The 26,077-nt window shown below is 34.1% G+C and overlaps 2 protein-coding genes across 2 annotated transcripts in view; both read right to left on the reverse strand.

Moving 5' to 3' along the window:
* The window catches only part of LOC126699976 (probable inositol oxygenase), an 85,538-nt gene that overhangs the window by 22,958 nt on the left and 36,503 nt on the right, over positions 1 to 26,077 (reverse strand). The window lies entirely within an intron of this gene.
* Positions 1 to 26,077, reverse strand: part of LOC126699979 (uncharacterized) — a 59,277-nt gene that overhangs the window by 12,374 nt on the left and 20,826 nt on the right. Inside the window, exon 2 of the mRNA XM_050397961.1 lies at positions 12,029 to 12,096. The gene's annotated coding sequence lies outside the window, so the exon portion shown is untranslated. The remainder of the gene's footprint in view (positions 1 to 12,028; positions 12,097 to 26,077) is intronic.

The following is a 26,077-nucleotide window of genomic DNA, read 5'->3' on the forward strand; positions in this document are numbered from 1 at the left end:
ATAATCCTTATATATGTCTAGAATTGTGAGAAAAGAAAACCTAAACACATAACTTGGATATGCGTGAAAAACAGATCTGGAAATCTGAATTTCGTAATTCTTGATAGATACAGCTGTCAAGCTGTCTGTCGAGCTTCAGATTTTAAATCTCGATAGATACATCTGTTGAGCTATCTGTCGAGTTTTAATAAACAACACTTCTTTACTTGATTCTTGGATAGATTTGCATGGCTTCAATACTTGGACTTGAACTCTAGTTCCTTGAAGTATTAAACTCATCATAGATCTACCCAATTACAAGTAAAATGTGTTTTGTTAAAAGATTAGCCAATTCTAAATGACATATGTTCTTAACATGCTCCACATATGTCCTAATACCATGTATAATTTAAACATCCTCAAAAATTTTGGGGTACACACTAGTATATATTAATAGGTAAAGTTTAGAGAAAGTCCAATTAGAATTTCAAATTAGAGTCCAATTTTATGTCATATGTCCTAAATTATTTATTTTTAGAGAGGGTTTTATCTCCTAATTTTAAAATCAAATGTGAGACCACATCATAAATATTTATCCAAGTGAGTTATTGAGTTCAAAAACCAAAGAGTCTATAATAAATAAATCGTAAAAGAAAAACGTGCTTCACCATAACAAAAATTAAGAAGTAATAAATAAATAAATATGGACAATTTACATTTTATACTTTATAATATTCTTACAAGAATTTTAAAGAGTTAACAAAATATAAGAATGACTATCAATAGTATTTAAAAATATATATATATATATATATAGGAATTATATTATCTATCTTTTTGTATATCTTTAAGTGTATTCATGCATATGCATGGAGTTACAAAAGTAGTCTCTCTCTCTACATATATATAAATATATATATATATATATATATGTATATATTAATAGGTAAAGTTGAGAGAAAATTCAATTGGAATTTAAGTTGGAATCCGATTAGAGTCTAATTTTGCGTCATGTGTCCCATCTAATCTATGTTTTAAATTTTATTACCAAGTGAGTTAATTTAGTGTAAAAATTGGATTTTAATTAAAGTTTATTCTTGCGCCACGTGTCTCATCTAATCTAAATTTTATAATTTTTTTGTCAAATGAGTTAATTTAGTATAGAAAATGAGGAGTCCAATATAAATAAACCACAAAAAACCTAATCATATAAATAAAACAATTTAAATTTATAAGTCATTTATGTAAGGACAAAACTTAAGTACTGTACTTAAGTGTTGTTTCCTAGATTCTCCTTTTAAGATTCCGCCATATGGATTTTTCCTCATAAGATGGAAATGTATTTTTTAGTTAAGTAGTCACATAACTAAATCTTAAGAGGAGAACCTAAGAAACAACACTTAAGATATTATACCTAAGTTTTGTCCTTTATGTAATATATCATGACTATCTACAATCCATTACTAACTAGGTGTCGAGGGCGTTTTTTTTGCGCGCAGCCACGTGCCTTTGGAGGTGTGACTTTGCTAGGCCTGGATTTGTTTTGGAGAGGTCAACTCGGAACTCGACATTGGGCCGCAATGTTTTTAAGCCTACAAAATAGATAAAACCCAAAATCTTAGAATCATGATAATGGTTGAAATAAATAAATAATATGCTTAGCATGATAACTTTGATTAAATGGTGAGTTGATACGTTACTATTATGTATATTAAGTGACGTCCAATATTAGAAAATAATTAATTAGGTGTCAAATGTCCAACAATGGGATGAGTCCAATAGTCCATGTCTAGTTTTGGTTCATGGTTCATGTTCATCATAATAAGGTATGTCTAGCAATGGTTTATGTCAAAGTAATATATGTCCATTGGTGGTATATGTCCAAATGATACAAGTCCAACAATGGTTTATGTCCAAGTAATATATGTCTATTGGTGGTATATCAATTTATTAATACGTATGTTTATTATTAGTGAGACCATGTCTATTAAATGGTGAGATAATAGTAAAATGATAATGAGTTAGCATATACTCAATGATGTAATTTCAAAGATGGAGAAAACATTGACTTATATTTTACATTTCTGACTCCAGTCGTGTAGCATCACTTTGTTCTTCATGTGATTTGTGGCTTCAGCTGTATAATGTTGGTGAGCTTCATAGTTTGTGGCTCTAGCCTTATAGTGTTAATGAGCTAATAAGATTCCAGCAGTATAATGACATTAGTTGAGTGGTATAATAATAATGAACAAAATATACTTGATAATATAAGTTTGAAGATAAAATATAATGATTTATCTTCATAGTTTGGAGCTCCAGCCGTAAGACAGCAGTGAACTTAGACATTTCAGCAGCGTGATAGAATGAGTCCAGCGGTACAATATGATATTATGAGTCCTTCCATGGTGACCTCATGATTGAAGGGGGAAAATGGATGCAACTGGAGGGAGAGAGAGTACGCCCAGCCGTGTACATAGGTTGGTTAAGTTTATCCCCTTTCATCATACTCTTAAATGACTTTCTCCATGTAATACTCTTTTAGTTTTTAGTCAAATATGAGTGATATTGCCTTCCATAAGAAGGGCTTTTGATTTTATAAGTTTTTGCCTTTCATAAGAAAAGACTTTTAGTAATAAGTTCTTGAAAGAGTGTTTGATTTGTTTTAAGATGTGTGGAGATGGTAAGGAATATGTATATATTGTGAGATATGGTGTTTGTAATATGTATGGGAATTATATGTAAATACTTTGTTGGACATGGATCTTGTATATGTATAATTTGTGAGACATGGAGCTTAGAGATATATGAGAAGTATGTATGGGTATTTTGTGAGGAATGTGTTTTGTAAAATAAATGGAAGTATGAGATAGATAAGTGAAGGTTAAATGTAGTAAAGGCTGCTACTAGGATTGGTTTTTGTATTATGACATTGGTTACGTTGCTTTCTAAGAATGAAGATTTTGTATGAGAAATAAAGAATGAGATGGAGATGTGTTTTGGGCAGCCAAAATGATGAAGTTTTAGAATAATGGAGTGTGGGAAAGATGGGTAATGGGTAATGGTGTTGTAATATGTGTGTTGTGTTGTTATTTATGAAGAAAGATTTTGTAAGAGGGATGAAGAAAGATATGGAGATCTTTTAGAGATATGGCAGCAAGATGAATGGAGTTTTAGAATATTGAAGATGAGAGAGGCCTAGTGTGTAATGGTGTGCTCTAAGAAGAGATATTTTTGTAAGGAAGATGGAGAAGTGTAAAAATGTGTATTTTGTAGCAAAATGAATGAAGTTTCTGCATAAGAGGGTGAGATGGATCAAAGAGAGCAGAGATCAAAGAGGAAGATCAGAGAGGAGCCCAGAGAGAAGGCCCCTTAGTGTGTAGCTTAGTCCTCTTTATATAGAGCAAAGCTATGTAATTAGATCAGAACTAGTTGAAGGGAACTTAGCAAATCAGGAAAAAAACTTTGACAAAGTAAGTGGTCTTTTGTTTTTTGGCCAAAAGAAGAAAGTTTGAGACTGAATGGCTGAAGTTATAGCTGTAACAGTTGTCAATCACAGCTGTTACAACTGGATGATGTCGCCCGAATGACATCATTTGCTTGGAGGAAAGTATTTGGCATTAAATTCATGATTTGACTAAAGATGGTGAGATAAGCTTTATGAGATTTTTCTGGTACCACAGTTGGAACTACTGCAGAATGTGCTGGAACTATTTCAGTTTCTGTAGAAGCTGTTTGCAGCTTCTGCTGGAGCTGTTTCAGCTTCTGCAGAAGTTGTTGCAGCTTCCGCTGGAGCCGTTTTTGGTGTTTTCGGCTAAGTTTTCTCTTTTGGAAAATATATTTGATGAAGTTTTAGAGATTTAATCATGGTTTTTTTGCATTTTAACCAAATCTTGGAGAGTAAAGAGAGCATTTTAATGCTAGATATGAGATATTAATATATATTTAGCCATGTCCTTGGAATTGATTTATATGAAAATATTAAAATGATATGATATAATTATATTTTAAAACTTATATTATATGATGAACATTAATTTTTATGTAAAGAGCATAGGGAGTTTTATCATTTTAAGTGTTATGTGATATGAGAGGCTTATCAAATGTTACCTATTGCACACTAACCCGTCAGAGTTCAAGGAATTGGAGAAGACACGCCAAGCAACATGCTTTCCTTTATCAACTTTGAACCACTGGAGTTTTATTGAACATACTTCTTGGCCCTCCAAACCATGACTCCCGAAATTCCCCCGATGAGACTCATGAGCTTGGATCATGAGCCAAAAATGAGATGATGTGCCATGAGTTTGAACCATGAGCTCTGACGCCTTTTTGTGTAAATATGGGCTCTTTGGGGCTTTAAAAGAGGTTTTCCTAAAATCCATGATAATGTTGACGTGGTGCGGGTTGCCAATGAAATGAAGCCATGTGGTGTGAAAAATTTGTCCTCAATACTAGGTTATATATATATATATATATATATATATTAAACCATAGTTTAGAGAAAATTCAATTAGAATCAAAATTAGATTTTTCTTTTGTTAGCTTTCCATGCAAATTAAATTGTTTAGATTTTTGTTATTATTTTTTCTTCGAACTAATGAGTATATTTTTTATACAGTTTCTATTTAGATATTTGTGTGCGAAGATATTGTACGGAACAAACTGTAATTGAGTTGAACGATCCCATATACCTATCCCCATTCAATTTAAGAGATATTATTTGACCAATTTATTATTTTATTTTGTGTTGTATTTAGTAGAATTTCACAGACAATAATTGTGAATTGATATTATATATGTAGATTTAATAGTAATTTTCAAAATTATATGCGTAATAGCAATGTAATGAAAAACTTAGCATAACCAATATCATGAAAATTGCAAGGAAAAACTATATTCATATCTCCAAATGTACTAGTCAAATTGTCCTATATGTTTAATAACCTAAGCTAATATCAATAGCAACACTACAATCCACCATTTCTATGCGTAAGCATGGGTTACATATTAGTCTATATCTATATCTATATCTATATATTACTAAAAACTGAAGCATAGCATTTATTGTTGCTACGCTCCCGCTAAGCCACATCAATCGCCATGTCATTTCCAATTTTTTTTCTTGAATTTCTCCTATAATTTTAAAATATTTTTACTAAAATTTTCCCTAATTTTAAAATACTATTAAAAAGAAAATGATTTCCAACCATATCTCCACCGCCCGATCTTTATAACTTTAATTATGATGACCATAAAGCCCAAAAAATGAATATTACATTGCTTTGCACCATTAAGCCCAAACCCAACCCCTTGTTCTTTTAAATGCCAACCCTTCCTTCTTCTTCTTCTTCTTCTTCTTCTTCATACCTTCAGTATGACTAACGCCAACCTCCCTCTCTTCCAAAGACAAATTCAATAGATACTTCAGACCTTCGGCTTTCTAACTCCAACCTCTCTCTTACCTCCTTCATCTCTTCCTCTCCTTATTTAAGTGAATCACTCCTTTTGCTCTTCCTATCTTTCATGGTTTCAAAACTCCTCATTTAATTGAATTAGAAAACAGCATATTTGAAGAAGAGCTTAGAAATTATGATAGAATGTGGATGATTCACTTCAGGTATTTCACCTTTATTCATGTTTCGTTTGGGAGTGTTCCTTCTGAATGATTTGCTTAGATTGATGGGTTTGGAGCCCTGTAGTGGGTTTTTCTAATTTCAATTATTGGACGCATTGCTCTCTCTTTTGTATTTCAGTAATTCAATCAACACTCCGTTTCCTATCCGCGTCCTTTTGCGAGAGGCAAATTGGTCCAACCACAGGCCCAGGTTCAAGGTCACCGTCAACTTTCATGGCAAGGAGTTGTTAGCTGCCTCCTCTGTACGAGCTGTCGATATCTACATCCGCTACAAGGTTTGTATATCAAGTTGAGGTATACTTAAATTTTATTTTCTATGTATATTTAAAATTTTTAGGGTTAATTCTTCTGTGTTTTCCTGTTTGGGTATTGAGTTTATGCGGTCTACAATTTTTTTGTATTTTTAGTTGTTGTCGTTGGCTGTAAAGAAAAGCTCAAAAATTAGGGTAAGGAAAATTACCCCAATCTGTGATTATTTTTATTAGGCTTATATGAAGTTGAGGTTATACAACTTCAAGGAGATCAGAGGAAGAATGTTTCCACCTTTCTTGTGCAGGCTGGCATTGTGAAGAAGGAACATAGATTCATTGTTGTTGAATAGCTGCAGCCTGCAGGTCAATCTCCATATGTGGTTTACATTATTCTCGTCACACTATAGTGGATAGTTTATGATCTGAACCTTAGATTGTAGCCAACATACATGTGACTTTGTTAAATGTACATATATCTTCTGTGTCAATTTGGTAGTTTTGCTAATTGCTGAATTGTGTGGGAGGGTCATTATGGATTGTACCAAAGCCTTTATCCATACCTTAATCAATAATACTAATTTCCTATTTTATATAGATGATTGTGCATTGATTGGATGTATTTAAATGTCTAATTGATTTAATTGTCACGTAATTAGGTATTGCCACATTCAGCTATGATAAATTGATAATAGAGTAGATAAACTAACAGAAAAGGCCAAGAGTTATTCAAACAAGAGATGAACAACTTAATAACTTCTTCTTTCATTGCAGATGCTTGCATTTTTTTTTTTCTTCATGTTTGTAGCTGTACAACATTAAGCAGGGGTTACAAATGATTCTTTATTAATTGTTTTTTTTTTTTCCTTTTTTTTTTTGTTTTGGTAGAAAGCTTAATTTAATTACTGCATTTTAAGTTTTTTTTCTCCTTCGTTCTTTCTAATGTTTTTTTTTTTTTTTGTTTGCTCCAAAAGAATGTACTACTATATATGTAGTATGTTAATTGGAGAAGTTAAATATTATGTTATGCTTGGTTAAATGAGATTTTTACTTCTTTTTTTTTTTTTTTTTGGGTTTCAATTTTTATAATTTTTAGCTGTATGTTCCATAGGGCTCAAGTTTCTTAGGGATTTTGTGCACGATAAATCTCTCTCTCTTTCTCTTAAATTTGCTTATTTTATAGAGTTTACCCAAAAAGTTTTTTTTTTTTTTTTTTTAAATCAAAGAATTTTGATTTTGTTAATTTTGAAATTTTGAGCATGTTATTGGGGTTTTAGTTCATAAATTTTGCAATTAGAATATTTTTTCAAATTTGGTGAATTTTGGGGAATGTAATAGTATGAAAATTTTATAAACTTTTACTGCCTAAGAAGCCAACTTGAGTCTAACAAGAATGCCATGAACATCCAGGTAGTTTGTTGGCATGTTTTTGTTTCAATTCTTTTCCTTCCCCTAATATAGCTTTGTTGTTTGATTTGTTAGTTGAAATTGAAATAACACAATTTTCTTATTCTAGATGAAAAATTGTTTATGGGTTTTTATTTTATGTATAGTTTTGAATGCAACTATCATCAATTCAATACACAAACATGAAGGTGGAAATGAGAGTTCTTGATGCTCTTTTTTAAAGCTCTCTCTAATTTATTAATTTCCATTGCTTACTATTTCAATGTTAAGGATTCAGCGACAAACTTATTTTGTATTTGTACTATTGTTTTACTTGTGGGGAAAATTTGATGAGTTTTCTATGTTTGTGTTTTATAGTTCGTATTGATTTGCTAGATGTGAAAGTTGATGTGGGGGGACTTAGACAAAGATAATGAGCTACCTGTCTTCTATCTCAAGGTTTTTGTTTTTCCTTTATATTAAGCTGTAAATGCGTAATAATTTCTTTGAAATATTATGTAAATTCTATTTATAGTCATAAGTTCAACATAATATATTCAAAGAAACTCCTATTAATTATTTTTTTTACTGAGTTATTGAATCAAACAAGCATCCAAAATCTGTTTTAAATGGAAATAATTCAACTGATGATTATTTACCTTTTTTTTTCTAGACTAGAGATGAATGTTTACATTGAATTGTGTACCTTGATAGTTTTTAGACCCCTTAAAACACAATTGGATTAACCTAGGTAATTAGCCAAGTTGTTACTCAGTCCAAATTCCAAATCTAGGTTATTACAATCAAACAATCATATCATGCAAAGCAGCGGAAAAATAAATAACACAATAATATGATAACCCAGGAAAACCAAACCGGTAAAAAGCCTGGGGAGGATTTAACCTAGCTATCCTCAAAGTAAAAAGCAAATCCATTAGAAAGAATCGAAGTTCATACAATAAGACTTACAAGCCCCCACACTTGGCTTCTTATTGCTACCCACCAGTAGAACTTACTGACACGACCACGTGCAAGCTCCGAATCCACAGACTCCTTCTTTCTTGGATTCACCTCCAGATACAAGCACACCTGCTTGTGTTTCTTTAAGCTTCAATGGCAACAACTGAGTTGATCATCAAGGTGCAGATAAAATCTCCTCCTTGAAAACCCTAAGTTTGTGTAAAGGAAAGCTCCTCTAGATCTCACAAGAGATTTACACAAACAGCAATATGAGCAACACTAAAACGTGGCTAGGGTTTGCCTTTTATACTTAGGACAAATTAGAAAACCCTAAACGTTTTAAACAACTAGGGCTGAGTTGGAAATCTACATAAAAACTCATTCTGCCCGAAATTCGATCGATCGAGCCAAGCCGAAATGCACAATAACTTCTGCATTAGCTCGATTCCAACTTTACATAAAAGATACAACTTTGAGCAAGACTAAAACACTACTAAACACATTGTTTTGATCATGGTTTTCCAACAATACACATTAAAGTTCTAAATACATAAAAACCTAAGTCTTTAGAACCTAACATACCTAATGTTGCACTCCCACACATAGATAGTGGAAGAAAACCATAAACTGGAGTTCTTGAAAACTTGCCTCGAGTTATGATTAGGAGTTCTATGATGATTATATGTAACTTATTATAGAACATGGTGGAAAAATTGAATCTAAAGGAAAGAGGAACCATTTTGGATTAGTGCATGTTGACAAGTTTGGGGTTTGATGGTGCCATAGAAGTTTTAGTGGAAGTCTTCTCTCAGTTGCTAAGCTATCATGTACGTAAGTTAGGTTACTTATTGAAAAAAAAAAAATTGTAAATTAGGCTAGATATTGAAAGTTCTTGCTGAATGCTATAGTTACTAAAAGCTATGTTTAGCTACTAAAGTACTTGAGATGTGCCTTAAAATTTGGGGATATAAGTTAATAAGAAATGTCTTTTACATTATGCTTTCAGATACAATTTTTATTCAACTTTGATGTTGGTTTTTATTCCCTTTTAGATTTTATAGAGAAGTAGGAACACAGAATTTGTATTATAATTTTGTGTGTTTTTGTGTATGCATGTCCACATTCCCGCACACAATATATACACTATAAACTTATATAGTTGCATGGCTAGACAGTTTAGCAAATACCTGTTAGTCTTAAATGGGGTTTTGCATTTTAATAAAATTTAATGAATTCAAAGTGGAATTTTGTTAGATAGCACCGATTGTGTTTTCAACCAATTGAATTTTCAAGAAACATTTGACATTTTTTTAATGAATTAGTTTATATAACATGCCTCGATAAATAGATCAATCTTCAAATATTTAGAAACAAATTATAAGTAGCATGTAACTTTGCAATATGAACTAAACATTAGACTTGCATATCTCTTTTCCAACTACAAAATGTACCAATATTGAGAAACACTATTTGAAAGGAGATTTAATTAGAAAATAATTGTGCTTGCTAAAGGAGGAGTAAAGATTCATAAATTTACTTTTATAAGTCTGGAATGAAGTATTTTTAAAGGTTATGATTATAGATTCATCAAACTTGCAACATTTAACCATTTAAACTAACGGTTTAAGTACATGAATAATAGGAATTAATCTTATAGCTTTCATCAATCTAGAGGAAGATGAATAAAAAAAATGAATTTCTTGAACATTTTTCTGAATTTTCCCATGCATCGCACGGGTTAGCAATTAGTTTTATATAATAGATGGGAACCAACTTAGTCAAACCTTTGATTGAAAATTGATACAAGGCTGCTGAGTTGTGCCAAGGCTGTTGAGTTGAGTCAGTTAGTATTACTGATTAGTTAGTTACTGCACTATTAATCATTGATTAGTTAGTTGGTAGTTACTAAATCATTGGTTGTAATCATTGATTAGTTGAGTATAGTGGATAAGGCTTGTATATATATACCCGAGTATACTCACAAAAAGAGATAAGCAATAACACAGAAGTTCTTTGACTTTCTTGGATCTTATCAAAAATGGCCTAGAAATATTAGTGGAGGCTGATCCATTCGGTCAAGCAAGTCTGGGTGCCTGCCTAACAAACTGGCAAACCCGTACCCTAACTCCAGACTCAAGTCTAGTTAAGTTGAACCTCTAAGTAAGGGCCAAGAGTGTTTCTTGGGCTTAAAGGAAGTGGGGACTTCCATTCTTCACCTTCGCTCTAGATTCAGTGGTGTATTCACTGATCCATGTGTAGGACAACTAGACGTGTCCACACCAGACACCTCCCAAGAGAGTCATTCACATGGCGGATATGGTAACATTCGTAGGTCACACTTAAGAACTCTCACACCTCGTAGGCAGGGCAAGACCTTCTAGAAATCAGTACGAACTGTACAACATGAGGCATTGCTAAATATTTTAGGACATTACTTTATCAAAATTAAATAATTTGTTTACATATTTAGCAATATTTCTCTAGCCTCAAATGGTGTCCACTTTCAGTGGTCATGGATAGCAGCTTTCTTGCCAAATAATCCAATAAACTCAACAGCAACACTGAGAGCATTCAAAGCAGCCAAATAAGTAAGGCTCGTTCATGACAGTAATCCCTCTCCGCCTGCATAATCCAATACACGACGAAACACAATACAAGGCACTTCATTTGATAGAGATGTCTGCATACAGAGCAACAACACAAAACATGTAAACAGACATTCTTTACAAACACATTTGAATTATCATTAAGTGAATCTATTTTTTTATTTTACTAACCATTACAATTGCAGTGACATTAAATGATTTGAAGAGAAATTCTCTATAAGCTGCATTGTCAAGGTATATATCTGCAGTAGAACCTCTCAATCCATATACAACCTTTGCTGTTTCAGGTAGACAATATGTCTCATTGACACATTGTTGTAGCTTTACATCCTGTAACCACTTAAAAATTTACATCATAATGGACAAAAAAATAAACCTTGAATGAAATTTTCATCAGAACATATTAATCAACACACATGAGCTATAAAAAGAGATCTTATAATACGAACATGAAGTTCAGAAGCAATATTGAATAATTTTGGGTCTATTGGAAGCCAAAAAACCTCTTCCATTGGTTTTCCAACAGAGTACAATTGCTGTGGAGTGAAGTCTATCATTGCCAACAAATTCTCTCCCTTCTCAGGGAAGTCAAAATTACCAAACTTCAATTCTGTTATATTCTCCTCTGCTGACCTGAATTCCTTTACAATGCAAATAAGAGGACGAAAGATGAGTTAAACATAGTGCCAATACTTAACCAGGTGCTTCAAACATAAGACCATTTCTGAACCAAAATATAAGTAGAGTGCATATTCTTTCTGTTAAATACATTTATTCAATAAAGTCAAACATCATAATGTAGCAGTAAAATCAAATAAAGAAAAGATTAGTTTTTTTTTCTTCTTCTTCTTCTTCATTTTAAAAGCAAGGATTGTAGTGAAAAAAAAAAAAAAGCTTTATTCTTCCATCAATTTAATACAAATTTAAACTTGTACCTTCCATGTCCAAGATCCTGTATAGGCAACATAATTTGGGACACTAACATCACCAATGTACAATGAATCATTAGAACTTCTAGCAATCCCATAATGAACAATTCCTATGATATCAAATGTATCGAGTAGGATTTGAACGGTTATACCTGCACTCATCTAAGAGTGCCACAAAAAGGTCAAGTCTACCACTCATGAAAAATGTTTCACATCCAAGTATATGTAGTATGTATTAATTGTTGTGGTATTGAAAAAAACAATGAAAGATAGATGAAATCTTACTGTTTACTCTCCAGTCATCACATAAATTACATCTACACCTTTAATAGTCCCAATGTTGAACCTCCTTCCTAGGCAATCAACAAAATAGACACATTGGCAAGAAGTTGTTCGTTATGTGCAGGCATGACAATGTGTATGTCTGATAACTTCTTTTTATATTCCCTGTAGGCATTTGCTTATTGATTGTGTGTAACTACACGATTTTCTCAGTAAATCCAAACTCCATAGAAGAATACAGCAAAGCTGACAGTGCAACTAATGCCTTCGCCACAACAAAAAGGCACGCATATAAAAATGAAAGTTTTTATTTTTTTTATTTGACACATACAAAAATGAAAGTACTTGACTTTTAGATTGACTCTTTCTTATGTTGTCACTTCAACTGTTTAAAAGCTTATATAATCATAATTTTTTATTTTTAAATTTGGTATTTATTACATATTTACATGTAAATTAAAACCCACTAGAATTCAATGTTTGATTGGAATAAAATAACATTTTTCTTTTTTGATAATTGGCGGAGGATCAGAAAGGGAATTTAAACCATTGATGACTCTTGGCAATTAGAATAAAAACAACCTAAAATTAAACAAATTCTGATTATACTATATATGGTCCTTTTCTTAAATAAATCCTAATTTATTTTTGAATATTTTTAATTCATTTGACTTTTTATTTACCAAAATATATTTAAATATAAACCATTTATAAATATCTTTCCAACAACTATTAGTGAAGTGACATAACTTTTGGGCTAAATGGGCTAAATGGGCTTAATTGGGCCATCTCCCCCCAATTAAGACCTTTGAAATTACCCCATTATACAAAACATTTTCATTTTTCAACGAAAGCTATTCTAGTCAATAATCAACACCGACAAACAAGTCCAAAAGAAGAAAGAAAACAAAGACAATGGAATTTTTTTTCCATTTAGCCTTAAATATCTAACATTTTCGTTAGTTGTCACATTTCAAAACAATAAGGAAAACTAGCATCTCGAGTTTTTAAAACTCGAGATCAGTTTAGAACTCGAGCTTTTAAAACTTGATTTCTGGTGTTTGTCATATCCTTACATGGAAAAATTTTCCACGTGGACCAAATTTAGCCGCGTCGAAATAGAGTTTATAAAACTCGAAATCTGCGCACTCTAAACCAAAAACGCAACCACTTTCAAACGCCTCACTCAAACACTCTCAAACACACTAAAACACACTCTTAAAGTTCAAACACATTGAAACACTCTCAATCAAACACTTTCGCTTACTCTCAAACTTTCAAATTCACTAGTCACTCTCAAAATCACTCAATCTCACACCAAAATCAGTCACTCAAACACTCTCATCGTCAAACACTTTCCTCCTTCAGACACCAAAAACCACCCAAATCACTCACTCTCACAGTGAAACACTCTTAGACTGAAACACTCTCATCCTTTAGCACCGAAACCCTTACCAGCGGCCACACATTTAGACAGCCAAACACCAGAGATGCTCACTGAAACCCTCTTAAGGTATGTTTTTTTTCCTTTCTATGTTCAATTATAGTTGGACCCGATTTCTTTGTTCTTCTGATGGATTTTTATTTGGTTTGTACCCATTTTTTGTTTGGCTGTTGTTAATTGGTGTGTGTGATTGATTAAAACAATGTTGGAAGGAAATGATTTTGAGTTGGGTATTAGAGTTTTTGAGGGTATAGTATTGAGTTAGCTTTTTAATTTTCATATTCTTCATATTTTTTAATTAAATTAAGGTTCTGGTTGATGAAATATTGTAGGAAACAAAATGAAAATTATTCAGATATTAGGTTCTTAGGGAGAGCTATGTATGAAGTGTTACGTATTCTCTGCTCAAAAAGAAAGCTGGGATTTTTTAAGTGGGTTTATGTGCGGTGGTCTGTATTGGGTTGGTGTTGATTTCACTGCCACATTTTGTGTTGGGCTCACTAACCCAATTGATGGTAAAGAGCAAAATCACATTTTTCTATTTATGTTTGTTCATAGTGTTCTTTTAGTTCTTATAAAGAGCTATTTTTAGCAATTTAGTGTAGCATGTCGCATAATTTTTGCTAAAATAGCACATGGGGTGGAGGTGTGTTTTACCTAGTATATGCCATTTTAGCAATTGGAGGGGTTTTAGCACACCCAATACTAATGCTCATATAAACTATCCAAACAAAGGATTCCCAAATTATGCAATCTAAATGTAGTATTATTTGTTGAATATTAAAAATTATCCAAACAAGGTATTCGCAAATCATGCAATTCAAACACAAGTCTCAAAATTGTCGTATAGTATTTTATACCACTGAACATTAGAGTAATGATGAAAGATTTCTCAAAATTATAGGTCAGTACTTTTTACTGAACTACTAAAAATTACTAAGTGTAGTGATGAGAGGATGGATATTAGGACGAAGATTTGGATCCTTCTTAACACATGATGGGGCCACGTCTATCATCCAAATCATCCCATTCTTAGCCAACTTTCTTGTTAGGCTTTATCGTGCCCCTTGCTCTTTTTTGAATTTCACCTTGTCGACTATGGTTTTTCATTGCATTTAGTGAGGATAATTTCATCATTATGCACAATTTGTGTCTCATTTACCCCACAGGGAACCCATTAATACAAATTTTAGACAAATTTGTTACAAATATTAGTTGTGTGGCGGCACCTCTATGTAATTATAGTATTTTAATGGGGTGTCACGGTCCCTAATCTTTCATTTACAGAAATATGACAAGGCACAGCATTATTTTGAGGGTGTAAAACAGTAAAAGTACCCCCATATACCACAGGTCCACAGCCTTATTGAAAATATTGTAATTTTTATTTATTTAACAGGGCTTGATTGAAGCCCAACCCCAATGATAAATCTCTTTCACAATCTGGATAAGAGATGGGAGCAGATCTTGGGATCTGCTTGTATATTTGTACATCATAAACTGTTTCATTCATCAATGCCTGCAGGACTGGAGAAGGTGCTCAATGTAAATTGAATGAGAGCACCCTTATACTCATGGTACCCTTTTTCCTCTGAAAACTAACATAATTACGTCTGGCAAACTGCCAAATTCAACTAAGTCTTTCATTCTTAGTAATCTCCAAGAAATCAATCATATGGAGTAAGATTTCTGTGCTCACTGAAACACTAAGATATGGATACGTGGACTAATAGTAATAGAGAAGTGACATGTTCAATGCTCTATGCTCATGGGAGCAGAATTTGGCTAATCATGCAAAACAGATGTGAGAGAGAGAGAGAGCCAAAGTTTTGCCAATTCTGAATTCAGAATTTTGTTGTAGGACAGCCCGACAGAGTTGCATTAATCAAGGGGCAGACATTAGCCAGCTCAATTGCTTTGGCATTAGTGAAAAATTTGGGGACATTCCAGATTAATTTAAGCTGGTTTTTCGTTTAGATGACTCTACCTCTACCATAGACATATATAGCTCTTAACCATTTACTAGGAATTTGAGCTTCAATAACTGAGAATATTTATATTTATATATATATACACACACATGGGTCCTGCTAAATATTACTAACCCCATTTATTATATACTTCCTAGGATAATACCATAAGCTAGCACGTTTGGACATTTAATCAACAGTTTTCAACCAGATGGCTCTCAATTATCAAACTTTTGTCAAGCTATTTTCTAGTCTATTTGTTAGATTAAACTCTCAATATGAGCCTTGCAGCTCAATAATATTTGTCCATATGTGTCACAACTAAACTTCCGCTTGTACCTTAGGGTCAACATTAAGGACCTTTCATGGAACAAGAACATGCTCTGTAAATTAAAGAAACAGAGTGAAATCATACAGTTGAAAATAACCTAGTTTACCACTAAATTAACTAGTCAATTAATGGTATCAAGAAAGACACGTACAGACATCCACTTAGACAGATTATGGTTTCAAAACTTTTTTGCACTTTATTCAATGCTTTTGCAAGAGAAATATGGATTAGGTTTAAATTACATCTTGTAACTCTTTGTAAATGTCTTCCCCACACTTAACATGTATGTTAAAATCATGTCAATTAAATGTCATTTATTCACTTATTGTCTAATTTGAAATTGATATATTTAGTAGATTTTTGAAATGTAAGAAAGTTATATATATATATATATATATTTAGCATTTTTATATGAAATTTTTTATTATCCAATTATTTTGATATTTGACAAGTATGATGAACAAACATACTATATTATGATAATAGGTTTCAAAAAAAATACCAATACAATCAAATTTCATTAAATGGTGTGATATTGTAAAATAAAAATTAATCCTAACTTCCATTTTTTTTATGAAAAAAAAAAAATTTTGTAGGGTCACGTTTTGCAGCCCAAGCCCAAGATGTATGGGATCTTGGACCAACGAGCCCGGTACAATAAATTTGTAGAGAGTGGGTCGAAGAGCTAGACTTTAGTGCATGGACAACGGCTAACATGGTGTTTATCACAGTGAAGCCAAGATAAACCCAGTTCATCCTGGCTTCACCGTGATAAACACCATGTTAGCCGTTGCCCATGCACTAAAGCCTAACTCTTCGACCCACTCTCTACAAATTTATTGTACCGGGCTCGCAGGTCCAAGATCCCATACATCTGGGGCTTGGGCTGCAAAACATGACCCTACAAATATATATATATATATATATATATAATGTCCATATTTTCATGTCCCATATATAGAGGTAAGAGGACCACAAGCCGAAGCAGTGATACATTTTTAATGTACCTTGACCTTTTAAGATAGATCTATTGGAATGTAAACTTTGTCATCTAGCAAGTTGGAAGGAGACACTGCCTATGTGCTGTTCCACCGTGGAAGCATGCTTAAGACAAAGAACAAAAAGGAGCAAAAGGCTCCCTACAAAAATGAGAAAAGAAAAAAAAAAATCAGCAACTAAGATTATGGCATGGGTTACTGCAATAAAGAAAATGGGGTTTATACATAGAAGAATCATGCGTACGTGAAACATATTCTTTTCTTATGTGATTGGAGAATCCTAAAGGCAATGCTAGCTGCCTCTTCTAGTACATGCCCTTAATAAGGAAATGATAAAATTGCTCAAAGAATGATAATTATGCAGATAATTTATAATAATAGTAGTAGCTAGTAATAATGCCAATGTCCTTGTAGCATATAATCCAAGATTAGCAAGGTGATAAGGAAGAATAAACAATAAAATGCTATTAGTAATTCCATTTCCTATGGATTTTTTTTTTTTTTTTTTTTTTGATAATCAAACATTTTACTAATAATTTTCATAGATTCATGGTGCCCCATGTAAAAATTTATGAGGATTATTTGCCTTTGTGTAATGGTAGCTTTTGGATTCAAAGACATTATGTAGGTGTGTTCAGACAACAAGACAAGTGTGAGTATGGTTCATGCTTTTAGTTTAGTTTAGTTGGGATCTATGTTTTGTATTAAATTTTTTTTTTTTTTTTGGTTGGGCACAATGCTAGTTCTCTCATGTGTTATTTGGATTCTATCTAGTAACATTGGGGTCAAATTATGATTGAATTTACTTAGTTTCTTCATTCTTGTACGAGTTTTTTTTTATTTTTCATATGATATAATTAAATCTGTTTTTATTATATCCTAGCTGCATACTCGTATTAAATCTGCTTTTCAGACATTCTCCTTACTTAGTAAAATCATCGATCATAAATGTTACGATGGGTTTAAATGATCTCATAGTAGCACTCTTTGCAGCCTGGACCCACGAATCAGTGAGGAGCCAGAGATCGTGCACCCTAGTCCCATTGATGATTCAGTGCTGACGAAACAACCAAATCATTGATCAACCGACATTTGGAATGGCGAGGAAAAATATCTAGTTCTAACAACCGCTTTAATTTTTACGTTCTCTTTAAATTTTAGCAAGTTCTTTCAAAGTTCTAACAACCACTATAATTTTTATCGATTTGGCAGGACCCGGGTCTACTTGAGTGCCACGGTCACTCTAAGGAGATGGTAAAGATATCGATGTCAGACAATCAGGTGATAGACATTATCAAGTTGGTGGGGCTAGAAGGATTGTTTAGGGTCTCGTCCAGAGAGATAGATCATGGCCTAATATCGGCCCTAGTTGAGCGATGGCGGCCAGAGACTCATACGTTCCATCTTTCACATGGTGAGATGTCAATCACCCTACAAGATGTAGAGGTCATTTTGGGACTTCTTATAGATGGTGAGGTCTTGGTTGGGCCAACTGGTGGGGGGGATTGGAGCACTCTGTGCGAGGAGTTGCTTGGTTTTGCAGTTTCGGCGAATGACAAAAAAACTTTGGTGGGGCAAAGAATTCTCATCAACCGCCTTGTTGAGCACATTGCAAAGCCATTGCCTCATGATGCAATGGAGATTCAGATACATCAGTATGCCCAGTGCTATATTTTAGCGCTACTAGGGGATAAGATTTTCATGGACAAGTCGGGAGATGGGGTCCTTCTGATATTCTTGGAGTTCCTTGGAACCTTTGTGATCCGCCACAGTATAGTTGGGGTAGTGGTTGCCTGGCATGGTTGTACAAAAAGTTGTGTCAGGCAAGCCATAAAGGTCATTCACAGATTGGTGGGGCGTTGCAGTTGGTCCAGTATTGGGCATGGGCAAGGTTGCCATTCTTGTGCCCGAAGATAGAGCCCCCACCTGGATGTGATTATGGTCCATGGCCAAAAGCTCCACTTGCATTTAAGTAAGTATTTTCATGATATTCAGTGTGTTATACAATATACTCTTCTTAGTAATTAAGTGGTATTATCTTATCTTATCTTATGTTATTCGCTTGTAACTGTAGGTGGGTGCGGAGTTTTTGAGGTGGAGTTTTCGTTATTTTATTCTGTCTCCTCAAATATTTTGAGTTTTAGTGTAGATTTTGTTTGAGCCTAGATCTTGGACTGTCTTTGATATTATGCCTGCACACTCAAAGTAATGGACCAAAAGGTAAGGTGACACTGGTGTAATGTCAGCCTAAGTTTCGTTTCTCCCATGCTTAAGTCAGTTTCACCAATGGGGTAACACTATACTTTGTGTGTGTATTTCACTCATATCAGCCATGGTTGGAGGAGTTCGGTATATATATTGAGTTGAGCAAGGATGACTAAATCATTTTTTGTTATTGAACTGGTGCCAATAAGCAAATCTTAGGAGTTATATAGGGAGATTCTCCCTTATTCTAGTGCCTTAGCTCAGGATTATAGTGATGGGAGGGAGTTTCTGAAGTCATTGCTTTTCATATCGGATACAAAGGTCATCCATTTGGGAATTCATATATGGATGATCTTTATCTAACCCATCAATAACCATTGTTCTAAAGTCATCTCATATATGGTCTCTGATTATCTCTATGATTACTATAGGAATCTCCTAAGATAATCAAGATGGTGATTCTTAAAAGAGGATTTGATCGAACTTAGAAAGTGTACATTGTAATTAAACTTATACCTTTTATTGATGTTAAAAATGGAAGAAAATTGAAGCCTCTTTGCGACATGGTTGTAGGTGGTGGTTGTGATAGTCATTATGGTTGCAGTCACAATATGCAATTTTCACTCATTGCAACAGTTGAGGGATTTCACATACAACCATTACATATAGTATTACTTGTGATAGTAGTGGTGGTGAAAATGCATTACATGACGGTTAACATTCCAATACATTTAGTACACCCTGCATTCATTGTTTTGTGGAGTACTTTACAATTTTTATTTTTTTAATTTATAGAAACTAGCTTGTCACTCCATGCATATGTATGGATATACTTAAAAGATATATGATTATGTTTTTTTATGATTTATTTATATTGGAATTCGTGTTTTCTACTCTAAATTAACTCATTTAGCACAAAAATTAAAAAACTTCGATTAGATGGAACACGTGCAGTAAAATTAATCTCTAATTGAAATCTAAATTTTACACTAAACTAACTAACTTGGTTCAAAAATTTAAAAATTTTGACGAAACTATTTAACAATTTTGTTGATTAAATTAGAGATTTTACAATATTCCTGTTGTTGGATTGGTAATATAGAAAGTCTGTCATTGTCGAATCCAGCTTTGTTGTTTTGATGCATTTTATTGGAGTTCCAAGCAACTTTTATGAGGTTACAAATTGTGCTTGATTCTTTCTTTTGCATTCTTCACCATTTAATGCATTCCGTACGAAACCATAGTTGTTATTTCATAGTTAAAAATTTCATAGTTGTGGTAAATGTTGACAATGGGGGCAGTTATAAACTAGCTCAATCTTCTCTATCCAATGTACCTGTTTGATATTTGACATAAGTACCTACATGTCTAATATCAAATTTTGTGATGTTTTTCTTTTTCGCTATAAAATTTCAATCATTAATAATAAAAATAAAAATAAAAAATAGGGTAAATTCGAAAGTTGGTTCCTATTTTTTATATCATGTGTCAACTTATGACATTCAACTTTTAAAATCTATTTTGTTTTACAAATTTTCTCAAAAAATTTTTACTTAATGTGCTACCTTCTTTTCTATGTACAGCTGCCTTCTCCAGTGTTTTATTTTTATTTTCGTAAACATATACCCCACTATAAATAGCTCTAAGCAACAAAAAAAAAAAAAAAAAAAGCATTAGCTAAGGAAAAAAAAGCTCATATAAAAGCTCATATAAAATAAGTGTATGGAAAAAATAACTAAAAAAATTCCCAATGAAACTCGAGTTCCAAATATTGTACTCGAGTTCTAAAGCGGCGAGTACGCAGGCAGAGAGTTCAAAACTAATTACGGGGAATGCCACTCAAATGGAACTCGAGTCTTTGACACTCAAGTTCCTGTACATATATTTACGAAATTGCCACTCAAATGGAAATCAAGTCTTTAAGACTCGATTTCCACTAGAAACTTTTTTTACCCCTGCAGAAACAATGCATAGCTCCCTAATATTCACAACCAAGCATGATAACTTTCCAAAAGGCATTTCCCTGTATATCCACTGGAAACTCCCCCCCCCCCCTACATGTAGGCAAACCAAAAACATAAATGTAAACCACAAACACTCATTGAGAGGCAGAGAAGCTGAGAATGGAAATGCACTTAAATTACATCAAAGGGTGTTCTCAATAGGCACTAAACTATAGAAACTATTACGCTCTCTTCATAAACATAACTTTACAATGTAAATGCACTTAAATTACCGCAAAAGGCATTCTCAATATATCAACATTCTAAACGTGTCCAACCACGCTTAATTTGCAGTTCTAATCCTACTACTCAAATCACAAACTTCAAACCGATACATTGGATAGAGAATTATAAGTACATTCAGGAAAAACCAAAAAGTTAATTGTGCCGATACAATGTAGTCAATTTTCCTAAGATTGGCGGTCAGCACAACAAAAATGTCGTCCATGGAAGCATACCTGAAAAACGTAGACTAATCACGTTAGGAGACAAGTTAGTAAACATTAGGTAAACATCAAATGAACAACAATTATTTAACCGATCTAGAACTTTTTGCCATCTTTCACCTACCTAGTTTGGAACATGACCGCTTATCAAAGCGCCACGGGACTGCGGACATTTTCTGCGGTTATATTCGAAAGCATGACATAGTCCACATGTCTGCTTAGGTTGACTCTCTATCAAATCTGCGTCCTCCCTTCGCCTTCCCAATTCTCGATCCTTATTTCTCACTCTATCTATCTCATTCCTTATTCTTAACTTCACTGGTCGACCTTTAGCCTGCAACAATGCTGGATTAAGCAAACACTTTGGCCCTATGGAATCCCTCCATAATGACTTTGACTTAGGAACCGCAAATGCATATGAATAAGTGTTAAAGGCATACTCCAAACTATAACATGGGTGAATATATGTGGTCGAATCAATTTTTAGCACATCACATACTCTAATTGCATGTGAACACGGGATCTTAATGTTTTGCCATTTCTCACAACTGCATGTTCTTTCCAGTAACCGAACTTCATAACTGTGGTTTCCCCCTCCAGTGCTACACTTGTTGCTTGAAGTAAACACTTGATATATTGCATGTTCATTGCTAAATGCCTTGACATAGTGTTTCTCAATGTTACGCCTATTTTCCAACCACGTGGACATGGCATATGTACTCCATCTCTTACCCTCCAAAAAATCATGAGTAATTTCTTTATGCTAGTCGTAGAAATATGCAACAAGTTTGGACCAAGTGAACTCAACCATTGCGGCAATAGGAAGGCCCCGTGCACCTTTCAGTACACCATTGAAGCACTCTGATATATTGGTTGTCATTTCCCTAAAATGTCTCCCACTATCATGTGACTGGGTCCACATATCCATAGACTCGCTCATTAGGTATGTGTATGGAAGATAATCTTTTTCCCTGCCATCCTTCCCCGTCACCTTCTTGTTCTTCCTAATGGCTTCAATTTCCACCTGCTTAATGGACTCCATTATGGTATCAAATTTAATTGTTTGAGTAGCATATCCCGCTTTCAACGCCATTGACTTTAGAGTCCAGTTATGAAAATGTGTGTTGAAGTTACTAGCTACATGTCGAAGGCAATATCTATGAAATACCCATGTTCTTCCATCTCTATCTTTAGGCCAGGTTGCAATGGCATTTTTGATACCAAGATGTCAGTCAGAAATTATGCAAATGCCTTCGTCAGGTATCACATCGCCAATCGAATCTCTGAGGCATTGTAAAAACCACCTCCAACTGAACCCTAACTCACAATCCACAACAGCAAAGGCGAGAGGGAATACCTTGTTGTTAGCTAATAGGACAAAAATGTATTGACTCATTTGGTAAAAATAATCAATTAATTAACCAACTGAATTAATTAGATTCAATTACATGCAATAAGCGTGGTAGCATAAACAAATCACCAGCTAAAGTAAATGCAGTAGAAAATAAATTTGACACAGGTGATTTGTTTACAAATGGGGAACACCATCGAGGTAAAACCCCATTTGGTGAATTTAAGGTTACTACTCTCGAAAATCCACTATTATCAAAACAAACAGTTATAAGTAAAGGAATCTCAGTACCTTATACCAACCAACAGTTGAACCCTTACCCCAATACTCAGTTGGACTTGTGATGTAGTAACAATCTCTCCATTTCAATGCACGGCTCCAAGTACATGACTAACCAATCGATGAACGGATCCTAGTACGTGACTGACACACCAACTTAAGAAAGATGTTGGTTGCAAAGTTTTTCAGTTCATCCATACGATGAAGATCAAGAAGCTCCTTGGTTACAAAACTCTTGCCGTACAAAAAGTAGCAGCTTGTTCAAGAGAAAGATGAACTAGGGCAAATTGTCTCCGGTCACAATTTGAGTGAATAATCACTTTGCATCAAGTTGCATCTCCTTAGACGGCCCTTAAAACAATCTTTATATATGTTTAGGGTTGTGAAAAAAGAAACCTTACACAAATAATTTGGATATGCATGAAATATAGATCTGGAAATCTGAATTTCGTAATTCTCGATAGATAGGTTATCTGTCGAGCTGCTGCCGAGTATCGGGTTGAAGTTCCCCTTTAAACCTTGATAGATGCAATCTGTCGAGTTATCTGTCGAGTTTTAAAATACAGCACTTCTTCAATTGTTTCTTGAACAAATTTGCATGGTTTTAACTCTTGACTTGGACAATATGTTGCTTAAAGACTTAAATCATTCTAGATCTACCCAATTACAAGTAAAGTGCATTTTGTCAAAGGATTAGCCAATTCTATATGACATATGTTCTAACAAGTTCAACATATGTCCCGACAATCTCTCCCTTTGGCAATCCGTGACAAAACCACAACAAACAAATGAAGTATGAGAGAAGTCATAAATCACTAAACTCATAATCACTTGTTGGATACAATAAAATCTAATCCTAAAACAAACTCTTGAAAAACTTTACAAGAAGAGAGTTCATGGCATGATAGATTTTGACAACCTGTATTTCTGAAACACTTTAAAGAAAACTCATCTAGGCATCTTAGTGTGAAATAGAAATAAAGATTGCATGCATAAGAAACATGTGTATAAAGAGAGAAAAGAAACAACACATGGAGAGATAAGTGAAAAAAGAAATGATAACAACATCATCAACATCATATATATATATATATATATCAAAGACAAGTACAATGTTTGCTATCACTAAGTGGTCACAAGACCGATGTACAAAAAGATAATGTATCCAAAAAGAAAAGAAAAGAAAAGATACATAAATCCTCACTACATCCCTCAGAAGATATAAACACTCCCCTTAACAAAAAAAAGTCCTATACTAACTCTCCCCCTAAGTACATGACTACTCTCAACCCAAAACTACTCCCCCTTTTTGTCACAAATGACAAAGGGTAAGTCATTGAGAACCAGTCATCACGTCATCGATGGAAGAGGTAGCATCCTCATCCTCATCATCAGTGTCATCATCGCTGAGAGTGTCAAGACGAGCATCCATGTGCTCAAGCTAAGCCATGATGGCCTCAAGAGTCACACTACCACTCAAAGAAGAGGGAGCGGAGGTGGATGGAATGAAGGAGGCTGGAGGAGTTGCCATCTCGATCCATGGCCACTTCGGTCGAAGCTGGGCCTTACTTCGTCAAACAAATGCTACATTCAAGGCACCTATGAAGGAGAAGTGAACAAACTCAAGATAGGAGATAGAGGAGTGGTGAATGATCCTTGTGATAGCAGAAAGAATGATAAGCTTATCACAGGTCCCCGTATCCTTATAGACATCTATAAGGGAAAGAATGAAGTGGAAGGGAAAGTCTATAGTAAGGTCCTCAATGAGGGAAAGAAAAAAGCGAGCATGAGGCTTGGTAATGGAGTTATATTGAGACAAGGGATGGAGAACAAATGTCATTCACATATTAAGGAACCTCGAACCCTTTGCAAAGCCCGAGTATAAGGTGTTTTGACGATCACCCCATGAAGAAGGTGTCTCACAAAAGAAAGATAGAAGTTCATCTTTGGACACAGTCCTCAAACATGGACATCCAGGGTAATTAAGATGTGATACCCTTGGAACATGTAGCACTTCAGAGATAAGCTCCAGAGTAACTACTATACATGTACCTCGTACATGAGTAACAAACCGAGGTACACAAGAATCAAAACCATGTATATTGGAGTAGAACTCCTGTATGATCATGGAAGGACAACTCACGGGTATCTCACATAGAGATTTCAACCCCGCCTGTGATTGACAGTCAGTAGAGTAGTATCAAAAAAATCCGATAGAATCACGTGGCGTTCCGAATGAATGCCACGTTTGGAGAAGTTCTCCGAGAAGTCCTGACATGCCTTCTCATCATGGATCAGACATGAAGAGAAGTAGGATCAGAAGATGATGCCCCAGAACCAAAATGGTTCCAGGACGGAGTGCATTTGCGCTTGGATGCCATGCGCAGAGAGAGAGAGAGAGAGAGAAACAGAAAAACACCATCACAGAGAGTACCAAAAGAAGGAAATGTATGTGTGAAATGTACATAAGCATGTGACGTGTAAAGAAAATTACATCATGGATTCAACCCAATCCAATCCTAACAGCACACAAGTTTCAACATATAAACACACATCTATAATGCATGAAACATTATGAAAATGCAAATGTAATGCAATGCATGAGCATATAACATCATATAAGCAAAACCCAACCCAAAAATTTCACAAAATGCTCAACAATTTTCCAAAACCCCAAAAATTTTAAGAAAACCCAAAACCTAGGTCTAAATGTGTGAAATGCATGAAGAATGAAGGATTAAGGGAGCATACCAGAGGAGAAATGCTCAAACAAGGCCGAAATTAAAGTGGGCAAGAGGTTTTAAGTGAGAAGAGGGTGTTTGGGAGGTGAAAAGACAGTTTCTATCAAGAGAGAACGAGAGAAATAAGATTTTATTTTCGCGCTAAAGTTATTTATGGAAAACGCGTCTCAATGGATCGAGGATCTATCGAGATTATGTTGAGCACTAATTCTCAACAGATAAATCTGTCTAGGTGTTGTCGAGAATCTGTCGACGGCAAAAGCACCTTGATGGATCAAACAACT

Source organism: Quercus robur, chromosome 9 (assembly GCF_932294415.1).
Source record: "Quercus robur chromosome 9, dhQueRobu3.1, whole genome shotgun sequence".
Classification (NCBI taxonomy): Eukaryota; Viridiplantae; Streptophyta; class Magnoliopsida; order Fagales; family Fagaceae; genus Quercus; species Quercus robur.